Here is a 6,000-nt window from a genome sequence, read left to right as displayed (position 1 = left end):
GAAGAAGCCTCTTCCACTGGAAGCAGTGACAACAACGGGGATATGTTAAATCCCAAAGGAATTGCTAGGGCCTATATGGACCCCTACTAAGAATGAAGAAGCGACCCCTTCAAAAGGTAGAGGTTCAAAAAACCGAAATTACTTTTTGAAGAGGCATTCTACTATTCCTAGCAGGGAATCTACAAGACCCTACCGGCTTTAGACAGCAATCAATCAGCTTTATAAAGCCAGAAGAATCTATTTTTCTAAAAAGAAAAGGTCAAATTTGCTCAGACAGCACATCTGCTTTTTCAAAAGACATCTCCACTCAGAACATCTGCTTTTCAAAAAGCATTTCCACTCAAGAAAGGAATCTACTTTTAGAGATTGAATCCGAGCCTTACAAATGTACACACCAGATGTATAATTTACATTTTCTCCTTTCTATATAAGGCAGCTTGTAATCTAGGAGAAGGCATCCGAAAATTTCCTAACTCTAGAAAATTCTCTCCTGCCCATTCTCTTGTAAAACCTACTGTTTAGTAATGTTTTCTTTGAAGTTCTAATAAATTTGTAAGCTGTTGTTTATCTTTCTCTTTACTTTACATACCGATTCTTTATAATTCTGAAGATTGTTTTTAATACCCGTTTTCGCGATTGTGTTGCGTTGAGCTGAAGTTTTAAGTCCCAAATAGTGAGACAATGCGATGGCTCCGCGTCGCAGTGACTCCCAGATTCCCATTTGTCAATTTCTATTGAGCAACCGCAATAGTGGCGCATTGAGGTGGCCCATACAATCCGGTTCCAAATTCAATTTTTCCACCTTCATACATAAGTTAGAAAGGGCACTTTGGACTTTTTTCAAGCCTCTTAAATCGTGCAAACACTAAATAGATCATGTACAAGTATTTTATGAAATTTTTCTCTAGTTTTCTCTCAACAAGAAACCTAAGTATCCAAAACCTTTTCCAAGAATCTCAAGAATCCATCATAGATTTTCTAAATTGAGTCAAGATTCAAGGTTCCTAAGTCAAGGGCTTCAAGAATCCTCATACAACTGTATGAATAGAGTTCCAAAAGCGAGAGTTCATCCAGAGATTCTAATTCAAGGTATGTGGGATTTTGAACAAGGGTAATCCTTTCACCCTTGTGCCCAAAGGCTTATTTAAACTATAATTCTCTCCAATTTATGAGATTTTACATGAAATTGTATTGGGGTTTTTCACCCATTATTATCAATTACAATATTTTGATGCTTCCCATGAATTGAGAGTCTAATGACATAATTTTTCATATGTTTTCTTTAGAAATTACAGCTAGTTCTATACCCCATTATTTTAATCCTTGAGAAGTTAATAGTTGAAATATTTGAAACATTGAAGTATATGAGTATGTTGAGATTTTGAGATATATTGCTGAAATTTCTAGATTTCTACATGAGTTATAAATCTATATGCTATCTATTATGCTTTTGATGAGTTCTAACTTGAGATTGAATTATGGGTCATTAAGCCCTACTTGAGACTTTAGATTTTATGAACTATTGTGCTATAAGCACCCATGATTTGAGTATTCTGAGATTACTGAGAAATGTTTTGACCTAATGGTCATTGAGTTTTGAAATCGACTCTACTACATGAGATTACAGATTTAATTATTGAGTTCTTATTAAACCATCAAATTATTCTAAAGTGGGCTTTTATGAGATGAGCGAGATAAACTAAAGGTAGTAGTATTTAGCACTGAGTTGGGTATGTTACCACAGTTTGTTACCCCAGAACTACATGCCACCATAGGTTGGGCCTAAGGCTGAGATGATTGTTAGTCCTAAGGCCGAGATATTGGGCCCGAGGCTGAGATAAATGATCACTAAATTGAGGTTATACTCCCTGGAAAAGAGTATGATGCTCCTTCCCAACGTGGGGTCTCTTTCTTAGAAAGACAAAATGTTGGACTTCATGTAGCTCTCATGGTTTATGTCAGTTAAGAGAATCTCCCCAAACTAAAGTATTTTCCATTAAGATAAGATATTTTCCTTTAAAACTAAAATACTTTCCCTTGATATGAGTATTTTTCCATAAAGCTTGAAATGAGATATTTTCCTAACATGAATGAAATGCCTTCAAGTATGTTCCAAAGTTATATGATTTCAACTTCCAAGTATTTTAGTTCAAAAGAGATGTGAGTTTTTGAGCATTGAAGAAGTTTTACCCTCCATAAGATATATGCATAAGTTGAAAGTACTGCTTAAAGTTTCCTTTAGCCTTTAGTAATGAGAATAAGAGAAGAGTACAAATTTCAAAGCTGAAAGTATAATGACTCACGAGATTTTGTTACATGTTCCATTTTACATGATTCATGAGCTTTAAATTTTATACTTATTCAAGCCATGTGAGTCATTACTTATTACATGTATGATTTGATTAAAGAATGTTGATATTATTTTATATAAATGCATACACCCCCACATACTCAGTACATTCTCAAGTGCTGATCCACATATATGTCTATGTGCTACATTATCTTATAATGTAGGTTCAGGTGCTCAGTCCTAACCTCGTCAATGATTTTCGAGCACCTACATCTACATTCGTAGAGTGGTGAGTCCTCATGGTTAGAGGACCTATATTCAGACATCTTTATATTTTGAAAGACTGTTAATATTTCCAGTTTATTTTGAGTCAGTTGGGGACCTATCCCAATGGCTCTCTAGTTCATGGATTACTAGAGGCTTTGTCAAACTAGTTGTTAGATTGTGATTGTGTTAAGAATTCCAGTATTGTGGTCATTTGGACCAAGTATTTTTATTTGTACTTCCCTTTCATATGATAGGACTATGCTAATATTTGAATTATTTCATCTTAAAATGAGTGTTATTAGTAGAAATATGCTCAAAGGGTTAGCTTGGGGCTACTTGTAGCCTTATGAATAGTTTGACATCCCGAGAGGCAATTTCGGGTCATTACAAACTTGGTATCAGTGCCTAAGGTTTTTTAGGAGTCCTAGGGAGTCTGACAAGCCACGTTATGTAGAGTCATGATCGTCGGTGTGTAGCACACCATATCTATGAGCAAAAGGCTAAAAGATATTTTAGGAAAAAGTTGTTTCTTCTTTAAGATGCTATCGTGCCTATAGTTGTCCCTCTCATCTAATAATTTGTGGTCTTCTATTTTTAGAAAATGCCTCTTCGAAGAGCGAATATCCATGGAAACAATGATGAGCAACCCCCACCTGTTGATTCCTTGAATGAGACGGTGTCTCATACTGAGTTTTGGGTAGCCTTTCAGGCGTTAGCCTAAGAAGTTACCGCTAATGTTCGGACCAATAACCAGGCTGCAGTTGCTAATCAGTAGGAAGGTGATATAGCCGCAGCTAGAATCCACGATTTCATGCAGATGAGTCCGCCAGAGTTTTATGGGTCCAAGGCAGGTGAGAACCCACAGTTGTACCTTGAGGAGGTGAGAAACATTACACAGGAAATGTATGTTTTTGAGGAAGAAAGTGTTAAGTTGGCTTCTTACAGGTTGAAGGACATAGCTTATGACTAGGTTGTATTGTGGAGGAAGGGTAGAGGTAAGGATGCTGCTCCTATAACTTGGTAGGTATTCCAAGATGTATTCTTAGAAAAGTTCTTTCTTCTTGAGATGAGGGAAGAAAAGATTAAGGACTTGAGGCAGGGTTCCATGACTGTTAAGTAGTACTGCTTGAAGTTCAACCAGTTGCCCAAGTATGCTCCAGATTTGATTTCTGATACCCGAGCTAGTTTGAGCAAGTTAATGATAGGTGTTTCTAGTTTGGTGCTAAAGGAGTGTAGGACTGTGATTCTATATAGGGATATGGATCTAGCTAGGTTGATAATCCATGACCAGCAGATAGAGGCAAATAAGATTAGGGAGAGAGATCGAGTGAGGGGTTATAAGAGGGCTAGATCTTAGAAGTTTTAAGTTTAGCCAGCCTAGGATCCATGGAGGGAACTGCCCTCAGTTTTAAAGGCATCTATCTATGCCAGAACCTTCATCAGCTAGTGCTCCCGCACCTAGAAGTAGGCAGGAGCAAGGGGCAGATCCTTTATGTCTAGGTCACAAAATAGTGTAAGTAACAGGCCTAATTATCCTCCTTATGCTAAATATGGTAGGGATCATCCCGGTGAGTGTTTTGTAGATCTGAGGGGTTGTTTTGTTGTGGCAAGCAGGGCCACAAACTTAGAGATTGTCCTTATTCTAGACAGGGGAACAGAGATGCCCAACCTCAGGCGTAGGCTTCTAGTACACCAGCTCTTTTACCCCATCCTGCCCCTGCTCAGGGTGCTTTATCTAGCACTACTGGGGGTCAGTGCCAGAACAGATTCTATGCCTTACCATACTATCAGGAGAAGGGCGACTCTCCCGATATTGTTACTAGTATGCTCCGCATATTTTGTTTTGATGTTTATGTGTTGTTGGGCCTCGGGTCAAGTCTCTCGTATGTGACCCCACATGTAGCTGTGAATTTCAAAATGAGTCCTAAAAAGATTTCTGAATCTTTCCTAGTCTCCACACTCGTAGGGGCATCAGTTATTGCTAAACAAGTGTATAGAGATTGTCCTACTACTGTTCTTTATAGATTCATACTTACTGATTTGATAGAGTTAGACATAGTGGAGTTTGACCTTATTCTGGGTATGGATTGGCTTCATTCTTGTTATACATCTATAGACTGTCATACCCGTGTGGTTAATTTTTAGTTTCCTGATGAACCATCTTTTGAGTGGTTCGAGAGTTCGGTATTTCCCAAGAGTCATTTTATCTCCTATCTCAAATCCAAAAAGCTAATATCTAAAGGTTGCATCTATCACTTAGTTAGAGTCAAAGACACTAAGTCCGAGCCTCTAATTATGCAGTCCGTCGATATTCTTAATGAGTTTCTAGATGTTTTTTCGAAATATTTCCCAGGGGTACCTCCCGATAGAGAGATAGAATTTGGGATTGACCTTCTTCCCGATACTCGACCTATTTTTATTTAGCCATACCATATGGCACCTGCAGAGCTTAAGGATTTGAAATAGTAACTCAAAGATTTTTTAGACAAAGGTTTCATAAGGCCCAGTATTTCTCCTTGGAGTGCACCTGTCTTATTTGTGCGAAAGAAAGATGGTTCTTTGTGTATGTGTATTGACTATCATCAGCTTAACAAGGTCATAGTAAAATATAAGTATCCTCTTCCGAGAATTGATGACTTATTTGATCAATTACAAGGTGTAAGTTATTTCTCCAAGATAGACCTTAGATCTGGCTATCATCAACTTAAAGTGAGGGAATATGATATTTCAAAGGTAGCCTTCCGAACCCGCTATGGTCACTTTGAGTTTCTAGTCATGTCTTTCAGGCTAACCAATACCCAGCAACTTTTATGGACCTCATGAATTGAGTGTTCAAGTAATATCTCAATATGTTTGTCATTGTTTTCATAGATGATATCCTTGTGTACTCCTATAATGAGAATGACTATGCAAATCATCTTAGAATTGTCTTTCTAACCCTCAGAGATCACCAGTTATTCGGCAAATTCAGTAAGTGTGAATTTTGGCTAAGGTCTATAGCCTTTTTAGGTCATATCATTTTAGTCGAAGGTATTAGAGTTGATCGCCAAAAGATAGAAGCTGTGAAAAATTAGCCTAGACCTATCTCCCTATCTGACATTAGGAGTTTCTTGGGTCTATCTGGCTACTACTACCATTTTATTGAGGGTTTCTCTTCTATTGCGTCTCTCATCACTCGGTTGACCCAAACAAAAGTTAAGTTCCAGAGGTCAGATTCCTATGAGAAGTGTTTTTAGGAGTTGAAGACTTGACTTACTTCAACCCCTGTATTGACTTTGTCTGATGGTACAGATAGTTTTGTGGTGTATTATAATGCCTTTAGAATTGGTTTGGGTTTTGTTTTGATACAAAAAGGTAAGGTTATAGCTTATGCCTCTAGATAGTTAAAGCCACTTGAGAAGAATTACCCAACCCATGATCTTGAGTTATCTATTGTGGTCTTT

This window comes from Capsicum annuum, chromosome 1 (assembly GCF_002878395.1).
Source record: "Capsicum annuum cultivar UCD-10X-F1 chromosome 1, UCD10Xv1.1, whole genome shotgun sequence".
Lineage (NCBI taxonomy): Eukaryota > Viridiplantae > Streptophyta > Magnoliopsida > Solanales > Solanaceae > Capsicum > Capsicum annuum.
The sequence above is the reverse complement of the archived record's forward strand: the minus strand, read 5'-3'. Positions refer to the sequence as shown.